Below are 12,231 nucleotides of genomic sequence, written 5' to 3' on the forward strand. Positions count from 1 at the left end.
ATGCCATATAGGGGAAGGCACATTCAATTTGGAACCAGTAGAAGAAACTCAGAATCCTGTTCCCACAATTACTATTGGTGTGATTTTAAACTAGTCATTAAAACTATCTGGGTTCTTCTTTCCTATAAAATGAAAGAGCAATCAAATTGATGTCTATGGTCCCTTTAATCCTTGATATTCAATGATATGAAATCTTCAATTCATGAGATTTTAGTATACTCTCTTTATAAACAATAACATTTGCTTTTAAAACTTAAATAATCTTAGGTCAAGAAGTGGAAACAACTATAGAATCAATTTTGAATTAAAAGGAATTGGGTGTTTAAAATCCAAGCAGTAGACTTTAGATTTGATCTTAATTCAATAGCTACGGAAATATTTCAAATAATATGTTCTGAAAATATGCTACAGTGACAAACAACTTTAAAGACAGAATAGAAATTTCCCAAGAGAGGTATCTCTAAAGAAACAGGTCTAATTATCTGATGTGAACAGTACAATGAGATCACTAGATTTTAACTGTCACTAAATTTAGATGTGACACTGGGATCAAGAAACAATCATGAATACTACAGCTAAGCATTACTCAAGTTAGAGCAATGATGGAGATTATTTAATTAAAAAAATGGTAGGTTTCAGAGACTGCATCCATGGAGAAAGCATGCATATGGTTGAAATAATAGATCTTTGAAACACTGACAACACTTGTAGAGTGTTTGTGAAAAGTGGTTGTGAATATTATCAATAAAAATTGGGATGTAAGTAGTGATTTCTGAGTTAACATTTGCTCTTTTCAACAACTTTGTGAGATAGATAAAGAAAAAATTGTTTTTCCAGGTTTGAAAATGAATAAATTAAAATCTGGGTTGTTTATGACTTGCTAACAGTCATATAGTCAGTAAATGTTGGTGCTGACACAAATTTCAATTACATAAGAATGCATGTTATTAAATATAAGATATTGTGGCATGTAAAGAAGAAAAAACTTTCTTCATCTTGTCTTTTAAATCCCTCCTTAACCTGGTCTCAAATTATCTTTCCAGTCTTACTTTACATTATTTCCTTTGACACCTTCTATAACTGGATTATTAGATGCTTATCCATCTTTCCATCCCTTCTCTCATCTGTGGGTCTTCATTCAGACTGAATCCCATGCCTAGAGTACCCTCCTTCCTCATCTCTGACTCTTGAGCATACTTTACTTCTTTCAAGGCTCAGATTAGTTACCACTTCCTATAGAAACTGTCTGATTTCCTTTGTTAATACTTTCTGCCTCCTCAGATTATTTTATGCTTAACAATTTTATGTTATATCCTCCGTCACTATCACCAGCCTGCTAAGTAGAATGTGAACTCCCTGAGGATAGAGTCTGTTTCATTGTATCTCTATTTTCCAGAACTGACCACAGTGTTTTGCACATAATAATAATTTAATAAAAGTTTGTTCACTTGTTTGTCATAAGGGAATGTATAGTCAGAGAAGCTATGCTGACCAAATTTTCAAATATCACAAAGCCATGAGGGGTTAGCTAAAAAAAGAATCACAGAATCTGAAAAGAATTGAGACACTGTCATTAATATAGTAAGATGAGTTTTAATATGGATAATTGCCTTATAAATTATAATCATAAATTTTCTTTATGATATATCTTCTGCCATTGCTACTCTTAGATAATTATTAGAAATATGTTGTGGGGCAGCTAGGTGGTCCAGTGGATAAAGCACCCGCTCTGATTTCAGGATGACCTGTGTTCAAATCTGGCCTCAGACTCTTTACACTTCCTAGCTGTGTGACCCTAAGCAGGTCACTTAATCCTCATTGCCTCACCAAAAAAAAAAAAACAATAAAATAAGAAATATGTTGCTACCTATATGTGCCCTACATGAATCTTTCTATGTAGATATCCTGATGTTCTTAGAGTCACAATAATATATAATTAAAATAGAATATTTGAATTTTAAAAGATGCATTTTATTGCTGAAGAGGAACAATTTCAGCTTATAGATCAACTCTTCAATTTTATATACATATATACATACATATATGTGTGTGTATATATATGTGTGTGTATATATATATGTGTGTGTGTGTATATATATATATATATATATATATATATATATATATATATATTTAGCATTGTATGGTCAAGTTTTGGATCAGAGTACCTCAGTTGCAACATTTACTAGATGTAAAGTTGAGAGCAAGTCATTTAAACTCTTTGGAATTCAATTCCTCTATTCTTAAGGTGTGAAAAATAATACTTTTCCTAAAGACCTCATAAGGTTGTTGGGAGGAAAGCAAATCTTAAATCAGAAAACAATATGTAAATTTCAAATTTCATTTTTGATAATTTTTCAGTGTTTATATATTTTATTCCAAGCTATATGTGTATATATTCTTTATATTCATATGCATATACTCAGCTATGATGACATTAATTTTATGAGTTATCCTTTTAACTTTAAGCAAGAACCTGTGCGATAAATTAAAGAATTGTTTTTCTGTAGAGATAGTTAGACTAATTTTTCCCCCCTTGAGTAGTCATGTATCTTATTGAGAAAACTTTTTTATGTTTAATTTGATATTAACAATCATCAGATAATTAGAAATATCTTCATTGTTATATATTTAAATAATCTTATATGTCCAAGGAAGCTATATTTTTTCAAGACCAAAACCCACTAAAAAATGCATAGATTTTGCTGCTGACCTGTATAGATAAAATTCATAGAAGTACTGACCAAGAAAATATAAAGTATTGATATTGCCTCCTCAGATTTTGTTTCAGTTCAATTTCATTTGAGTTTATGCCCAAAATGTTCTTGGGGTTGCCTAAGAGTAGCTAACACTAAGATAGACAGTAATCTGCAGGATATAAATTTATTCTTCACTCAGTTGTAAAAAGTGTATTTTTGGCCTGAAGAGACAGATGTGACTACTTTTCTTGTAGTACCTACTTCTGAAGACATATCAGGCTTCCTGTATTCTGGAGATGCTCTAACCACTATGGTTTGTAGGGGCCAAATTTAATATGGGGAGAGTTAATTGGGTAGCTCACTGTAATATCGGGGTTCAGAAAATGAGGGACCTCTAGGTCCAAAGTTTCCTCTCTTCTAAATTGCCTTTTTTAGTTATTTCTCCCAGGCTAATAAGAAAGGAGATTAACAGTCTCTTTTCCACAAACAAATCAGGTTTTATTAATGGGAATAAAATATACAACAAAGGTGAAGTTAATAAAGCCAGGGACAAGAGAATAGGGAATGAGAAAAATGGATAAGCTCCCTGGCTCTAGCAAAGACTGACTCAATCTCCAAACTTGCTTCCAGCTCAGCCAGCTGGCCTTCAAAATGGAGCAAAATGTTTGTTTTGGATGAAGCATATTAAATGTTGAGTCGTGGATTTAAGGATCAAATCTATGATATTTTTGAGAAATTAAGTACAAATATTCAGGTTGTGTTACTTTCTGACATAATACCAACTGATGTGTTAGAAGTGACCAAAAAGTTCATGAGAGATCCTATTTGGATTCTGATTAAGAAGGAAGAATTGACCCTTGAGGGAATTAAACAATTCTATATCAATGTTAAAAGGGAGTGACTTGTATGAGACACTGCCTATTACACAAGCTGTTATTTTTTTGAACATTAGATGAAAGGTAGATTGTCTGATTTAAAAGGAAAAACATCAAAAAAGAAAAACAATAGTACCAAAAACAAAAGAAATAGTATGGTTCAATCAGCATCCATATTACACAGTTTTTTTTTCCCTGCATCTGGAGAGCCTTTTCCATGATAGGTCTTTGGAACTTTCTTGTAGCATTGAATTGGTGAGAATTTAATCTATCAAAGTTGATCAACACATAATGTTGATGATACTACATATAATGTTCTTCTGGTTCTGCTCATCTCACTCATCAACAATTCATGCAAGTCCTTCCAGGATCCTTTGAAATCCACCTGCTCATCATTTCTTACAGCACAATAGAATTCCATTACATTCATATACCACAACTTGTTCAGCCATTTCCCAATTGATGGGCAATCTCTCAATTTCCAATTCCTTGCCACCACAAAAAGAGCAGCTATAAATATTTTTGTACATGTGGGTCCTTTTGCCTTTTTTATGATATCTTTGGGGAAAAGACACAAAAGTGGTATTGCTGGGTCAAAGGGTATGCACAGCTTTATAGCCCTTTGGTCATAAGTCCAAATTGCTCTCCAGAAAGGTTGGATCAGTTCACAGCTCCACCAACAAAGTGTTAGTGTTCCAATATTTCCACAGTTTCTCCAACATTTATTATTTTCCTTTTCTGTCATATTAGCCAATCTGATAGTTGTCAGGTGGTACCTCAGAGTTGTTTTAATTTTCCTCTTTCTAATCAATACTGATTTAGAGCATTTTTTCATATGGCAATAGATAACTTTGATTTCTTCATCAGAAAACTGCCTGTTCATATCCTTTGACCATTTCCCAATTGGGGAATGACTTGGATTCTTATAAATTTGATTTAGTTCCGGAAATATTTTAGAAATGAGGCCTTTATCAGAAGTATTGGCCATAAAAAAATTTTTCCCAGCTTTCTGCCTCCCTTCTCATTTTGGATGCATTGCTTCTGTTTGTACAAAACTTTTTTAATTTAATGTAATCAAAGTCATCCATGTTGCATTTTATAATATTCTCTATCTCTTGTTTGATCAGAAACTGTTCTCCTTTCCAAAGATCTGAAAGGGAGACTATTCCTTCTTCTCCTAATTCACCTCTTATGTCTAAATCATGTACCCATTTTGACCTTATTTGAGTATAAGGTGTAATATATGGGTCTATGCCCACCTCCATTTGTTTTAAAAGGGAAACTAGGTAGCAGCTAGGTGGCACAGTGGACAGAGCACCGGCCCTGGATTCAGGAGGACCTCAATTTAAATCTGGCCTCAGACACTTAACACTTAACTAGCTGTGTGACCTTGAGCAAGTCACTTAACCCCAATTGTCTCACCAAAACAAAAGAGAAACAAAAAAATCAGGGTTGTGGAGATGGGAATAGTGTTTGGAACAATATGGAACACATAGAACTTTTGCCTTTGATAATTTTATACTTAAACTTTTTTAAAGTCCATTATACAGTTATCAAGTGGGAAGTAGATCTTCATAATGTACAATTTCCTTTAGAGAAGTTTCAGAATTAAAGAATGATTTACATGAAAAGTTGTGGAGAAAGCAGTTGAAAACTCTAGTAATGAAACTTTTATTCCACTTAAATCAAATTAATACACATGCCCTTAAAATTATGCTTGGATTGTTCATGAAAATTTCATAAGACATTAAACAAACCTAACCATGATCTCAAGTTATTTTCCTGTTAACTATATTTACTGTGCATGCATGTTAGGCAAGTACCAAAAAAAAAGTTATAGATGCTTTTGTTAGTTTTTTGTTACTGCTGTGCTTGGTACACAGTGATTTTATGTATATCAAACAATTCATTTTTACTACATCTTTACTTCTACATTTGTTCCTAGGTTTCCTAAACCATTTAAATACAAATAAAATGATTATAGCAAAAATAATGAAAGCTAACAGCATGTAACTTTACAAATAATGGAATGTAAGCCATTTCTGTCCTTCAGCAGAGTAAATTGACTGGGTTAAAACTTTGTCTTTTGCAACTTCAGTCATAATGGTGTGCACACTGAAATTGTGTATTCCACAGATACATATAGAATGACATGTAATACCCATGGGACATCTTTTTCTACCACAGTCATGAGTGCTCCGACCCTAAAATACCCACAATAACTACACCTCTGACTGGAATCAATTATCCCTTCATCCTCCCACCATAATAGGCCAATATATACGAAGTTTTCTTTGTTTAAACATGGAGGCTGTTTTAGCACTGGCTATGTGAAATCAAAATGTGCCAAAAGTACTATGCCAAACATGGAAAACATGTATAAAAATTCCATATCCCCATATTGGTCACCTCTACTGAAAATAGATAACTCCCCAAAAGTTAACTCACTCTATTCCTCTAATATTAAACATAAAAACTACATGGGAAATAGAAATCCAAATAGAAGTAACATAAACCTGTCATAAATTAGAAACAAAAACTATTTGTGGGACAGTATGGATGAGAAATAGTCTACTGTGTAAATTTTAGAGTGAGACAAACAGAAGTCAGAAGGCTGATTAATTCTCTCCTCCCTTCTTCTGCTTTAGCTTCATCTGTTTGGGTGTCCAGTGTCCACAATGTCAAGTTGTCTCTCAGTAATTGCATTATTAATGTTGTAAGTGATATTTTCCACAACCATAAGATACAAGTGACTTAACAGTAGTACTAAGCAGTTTATAGACTACAAACTTTGTTATTCTTTACTAGCTTAAGAATAAGTAATAGATATTGAAAGGAGCTAAGGCAAATGCTAACTTGTCTACTCCAAAAGCTTAACCAAAGATTCAGCTCTTTGACTTCCAATTGTGGTTAAGTATAGCCACCAATCAATTTAAAGGTAATATACCTAAAATAGTAACTTCTGAGCTGTAATGGACCAGTCAGAGCTAAAGAGAAGTTGGAGAGCTAACTTTAACCAATATGTTAGAAAGTCTTGATAGCTGAGAAACAATTCATAGAAAGATAGGCCAGAGAGGCTACATCTGAGATGGAAAAGGACACAATCAGGCTTCTTATGTTATGAGCCTGTAACTTAATAACAGGGCTATTTTAAGTAAGATATATAGAATAAGTGTTTGCACTAATGTTTGACTGATGGTTTCTTCCTTCCTATTCCATACTTATTGTATTTGTATCCCTGGGATTATGTTAATTTGTGGTAGGAGTCATGATGTATAAATATTCATGGATCCTGATGTTCTGGGTCTTTGGGTCCCAGACCAGAGACCAGTTTTATTGTGAGACAGGATCCCTCTCTTAATAAACCTATTTTACTTGGCTTAGAGACTGTTTTTTCTTTGTCTAACCCTGAGACTTAGAAATTTTTGAGACTGTCTTTGTATGATTCTTCACTTAATGTGAAGAATGTCAAGTTCATGAATGGCTTCATTCAAAACTGTCTTTGTAAGGGAGCAGGCTTCCTCTGAAGAGTTCAGGATCTCATAATGAAACAAAGAGAAGTTCAAGGTCAGACCTAATCTTATAGTATTCATTGGTTGTATCTCCTTTTTGCTTATTTCTTGATATACTTGTGATTGATCTGCTCTTCCTTTCTTGTCATCACTAGCAGTAACCTTAGCCAAAGAGCTTTCTGCTTGGGAAGCATTAGGAATCAAGAACTTTTCCAATAGAGAAAGTATATCATTGTAGATATCTATTAGTTTGGTTACAATTTTATCTCTGTATTCTCCAGCCATCTGCTGTTTTTTTCTCAGCATCTTCAGTCTTTGGCTCAATAATTTAAATAACCCTCCAAGATGACTTTTGGGGCTCTATGACCTTTTTTGTAAATAACAGATGGAAAATTCCTCTCCTCATTGGATAATTCAGCTCCTTGTTCAGTTGCAGACTCCAGGCAGGCTGTCATGTCCTCATCTCTCTCAGCCTGCTCAGCAAATTTGGCTTTCTGCACCAGCCCATTTTTATCCATGACTGAATTTGCTGTACCTGGAATGAATGGGGATGGACCAGACAGACAGATGGACTAGGTGTGTGTGTGTGTGTGTGTGTGTGTAGGGGGCAGTTGTTCAGTGGTTGCTGGGTGACAATAGTGGCCTTTTTTATATTTTTAACCAATAAAAAATAATTTTTATGTTAACTGGTTTTAATGCAGTTTGATGCCTAGGGGGACTATCTCCACTTCATTGCTACTTTTGTTTTTTTATTATTTCCCTTAATATTCTAAATCTTTTGTTCCACCAAATGAATTTTACTACTATTTTGACTTTGTATTCTTTTTGCATTCTGATTATCATTACACTAAATCTAAAATGTATGTTTTGGCTAACTGTGAAAAAGAACACTCAAGATTAATGTGTGAGGAGCAGCTAGGTGGTGCAGTGGATAGAGCCCAGGCCCTGGATTCGGGATAACTTGAGTTCAAATCCGGCCTCAGAAACTTGGCCCTTACTAGCTGTGTGACCCTGGGCAAGTCACTTAACCCCAATTGCCTCACCAAAAATAACAACAACAACAACAACAAAAATAGATTAATGTGTGACATGAATTAAGATACAGCAAAGGAAACTGAGGAGTAGTCATACAAGTAGGAAAACAAATTTTTATAAAGCTGTCAAAGGGGGCAGCTAGGTGGCACAGTGCATAAAGCATTGGCCCTGGAGTTCAAATTTGACCTCAGACACTTGGCACTTACTACCTGTGTGACCCTGAGCAAGTCACTTAACCCTCAGTGCCCCCCCCCCAAAAAAAAGCTGTGATAAAATATCAGAAAGTCATTTTTAGGATATATACTAGAGAAGGTGTTCATTTGTATACAATGTCACTGAGAGGTCAAGAAGCATGATTATGGAAAAAAGGTCATTCAATTTGGTAATTAAGAAATCATCAGCCATTTTCTCAAGAGCAATTTCAGTCAAATGTTGAAATGATGAGGTTGGAAGCCAGATTACAGTGTTTAGAAGTGAGTTAGAGGAGAGGATGCAGAAGCACAGAATACAGATGACTCAAAAAAATCAATAAGCAAGTGCAATAGAATCTTGAATTCTCTGTGCTTTTCAACTGTAAAAGTATAGTTTGTTATAGAAAATCATTTTCAAAGCCTTACCTATTCCTATCTGATATTTTTATCAAGCATATGCTCAATGAAGTACAGATAATTATCATAAATAATATACAAAGGTGAATGTGTAAGAAAGTGGATTGGCAGCAATGATGTTTTCTCTCTCACTATTTTTAAATAATAATACATTCCATGATTTTTCAATCATTTTGTTATATACCCTTCCTTGAGATATCTTATAAAATGATTCCTTAATATTTTCATGTTTGTGTTACCTCTAGCACAAATTTTCTCACTATGTATATGTTCTTGTCCCACCATTGCTTGTAAAATCATCTTTTGGATAATAATTTCATATTTCAAATATAGTACATCAAGTGTTGTGATGTTAGTGTCCAAAAATAGTTGTTACTATTTCATGGATAATAAAATAGATAATTCTAGGAATTGCAGTGTCGCGGCTTCATTTCTTGGCTGTAATGTCAGTTTCATTTATGAATATTCTTTGGCTGTAATCTCAGCTGGGTCCCATAGATTGATTTTCTTAACCATTGATTTTTTTTTTCTGTCTAGTGGATGATACCTGTAGAAATCATTTACCCTCCACTGTCGCAATGAATGTTAGCTTCTTTGACATATACAGCCTGTAGTGACGGCAAATATGGGTCAATAATATTTGGAAGAAAAAGACTGTGTGTGAGTTTGGAAGGATAAAGATGGGGATGAGAAGGAATTCTTGGCCCTGAGGACCCTTCCTTTTTCCATTAAACATCTACTACTGTGGATGTAAAAATTTGGGCATGTTCATTGGGGCACTTAATCTATATCTCATTTTAGAACTGTAGGTGGTACAGTGAATAGTCATTTATGAAAGCAATTAGTATAACAGGCTCCAGAGTTCCACCTCTGCTGGAGCCAATATCAGTGCTTACTCTAATGCTACTACATCTAGCAAAAGTTTACATAATACTGTCACTGGGGTCCATGCTAATCTCTATTTGCTGCTGGAGAGGAAGCTGATGACCACTATAGCTGGGATCTACTAGACTGCCCAAAATATGAAGTCCACATATGGCCCCTTTGTTAGGACCTGAGTGATACCAGCCTGCATTTTACAGTACTGTTGTGGGCCTGGAAAGAACTATCACCCATAAATATAAACATAAAAATTACATAAATTCAACGAACAATAGTTTATGCCATTTATCATCTTTAGGGAATGCTTCTTAGAAATACAGAGTACATTAATATATATGTGTGTGTGTGTGTGTATGTTTACATACATACATATATGTATATATATATATATGTATGTATCTGCTTGCTGAATGCTCAAAAAATAGTTATTTTTCTAATCACAGCTGCCTCTTAGTATAGCCAGAAAATAATGCAGCTATAGGGTACTGAGCTTATATATCAGGGCTTCTGATCACCCAAGGTTCTTTTTTCTCTGTATTGTCCTTCTTCCACTTTGATTAGGATATTATATTGATTCTCATCTTTTATTAGAAGTCTTCTCCAACTCCTCTTAATTCTAGTGCCTTTACCTAGATAATTATTTCTTATTTATCTTGTATGTAGTTAACTTTGTTTATATCTGTTTACATGTTGTCTCCTTCATTGAATTGTAAACTCCTTGAGCACAGGGACTGTTTTTATCTTTTTGTATGCCCAGAATTTAGCACAGTGCCTAATACTGTAAGTGAGATTTCCCCCACCCCTTAGTTATAAGCAATTTAATATAGTTAAAAGTGATTTAATAATTGCAATAATCAGTATATTAACTAAATTGTGATTTTATTTATCAGTATATTATGCTTTATTAGTTGCTCAAGTTAGTAATATGGATAAGGTAAAAGATGTTAATGGGCTATCCACATAGTATTGAAGTTGTTTTTCTAAGACAAGCTGTTGGCTAAATCCATACTTGTCAGCTAAATCTATACTTAGCTAGTAGTTAAATCCACAAACTTAAAAGGTCAACTATCAAGAATAGTAACTCCTGAGCTAGATAGAACAATCAGGACTGATCATCCCTTGTGACCCACCAACTTCAGTTGTGGAAGCCCCTACTTTTCTTATGTTCTGTGGAAACCCCTGAAACCCCTTGTGGTTTATATTCTTTCAAATGTTATGTTCTCTGGTATATATTCTTCTAATTATATGCTGAGATGCATTACTTTGTTTCTTAGAAATTCCCCATTTGGATTATGTTTTTTGTCTAAAATTAATAGTGTATAACACTGATGGTGTATAAAAACTCTTGGGGCTTGTGGCTCAGGGTCTTTCATGTTCTACCCCTGACTGACCAACTTTATTGTGAGATAAGTCCTCTTTCAATAAACCTATTTTCTATGGCTTGTAGATTTTGCTGTTTCTTTTCTTAGTTGGACTTAGAAATTTATGTGACAATACATAGTAGTCACTTAGTAAGCATAGATTGATTCAATGAAGGACAATGAAGAACAAGTGCTCCAGACCAGGCTTGATTCAGGCTGGCCTCCTGGTTAAGGTACAGGACTGAATCAAATAAAAGAAAAGTAATTCAAAAAGAATTTCACATAGCCATATCACAGAACAGATATTCAATAATGATACATCAATTCATTGAGTGCAGCTTCCCTCACTTACTGTGTTAGCAATGCCTGTCTGAAGCATAAGTCAAGCTAAGGGGAGGAGCCCTTGATTTCTTATGTGCTGGGGTTTTAGTTTGGTCACCAGGCAGTTATATCAGTCGTTCAAATCTTAGTCTCTGGGTTCAATTCTCAAAATTGGCTCTAATACCATTTAAGGAGGAAAAACCCTAGTGTAAGGTTGTGTGAAATAGATATTGTTCCTACCACACAAGGAATATGTTGATATATTGTGTAGAATCTTTTCAAGTTTTTCATACAATTTATCTTTCTCATTATAGTCCAAAAGATCATCAGTATGTAAACTGGAAACAAAGCCATGATTTTTGGTTTGTTAATTTTTACTTATGCATATGTGGAATACTATAAGAAAAGGTACCTAAGTGTCCCACCAAAAAGAAAAAAAAAAACATTTCTTTCACACCTTCAATGAACCAAGTTGTTAAAGCCCCTTTATTTGCTTTTAATACTATCTTCATTTAGAGTATAGGAGAAAGAAGAGGATAAAGCAGAAAAGAGACTTGAAAGAAAAAGTCATATATATAGCTGGAGACAGAAGATAGTCTTATGAAATTTTGCACTCATATCCTCCCAGAGCCCCTTAAAAGAAGGTGCAAATATAATTTCACTACTTCCTATCTACTATGAAGGCAATTTTAATTGGTTTCTGATCCAGAACTTTTAGGAAATCTCATAAGGAGAAATTATCAAGGAGAGCCCACTATTTCCTCCTCATTTTCTCTCCTCTGATTCAATCTTTTTCATGAAGAACTGGGAAAAGTGAGATTGGTACTCAAATAATGAAAGGGGCTAAAGGATGAAAAAAATCAAGTTGGATTAATTGAAGGAAAAGAAGAATTCAGTGCTCCAACAGTTCCCAATGTCAATTTTCCTGACAAGGTAAC

General features: G+C 34.1%; 1 pseudogene; it reads right to left on the reverse strand.

Annotated features, from left to right (window-relative positions):
- Positions 1–6,145: 6,145 nt before the first annotated feature.
- Positions 6,146–7,604, reverse strand: LOC122747396 (annotated as a pseudogene).
- Positions 7,605–12,231: the final 4,627 nt, after the last annotated feature.

This window comes from Dromiciops gliroides, chromosome 3 (assembly GCF_019393635.1).
Source record: "Dromiciops gliroides isolate mDroGli1 chromosome 3, mDroGli1.pri, whole genome shotgun sequence".
NCBI classification, from domain to species: Eukaryota; Metazoa; Chordata; class Mammalia; order Microbiotheria; family Microbiotheriidae; genus Dromiciops; species Dromiciops gliroides.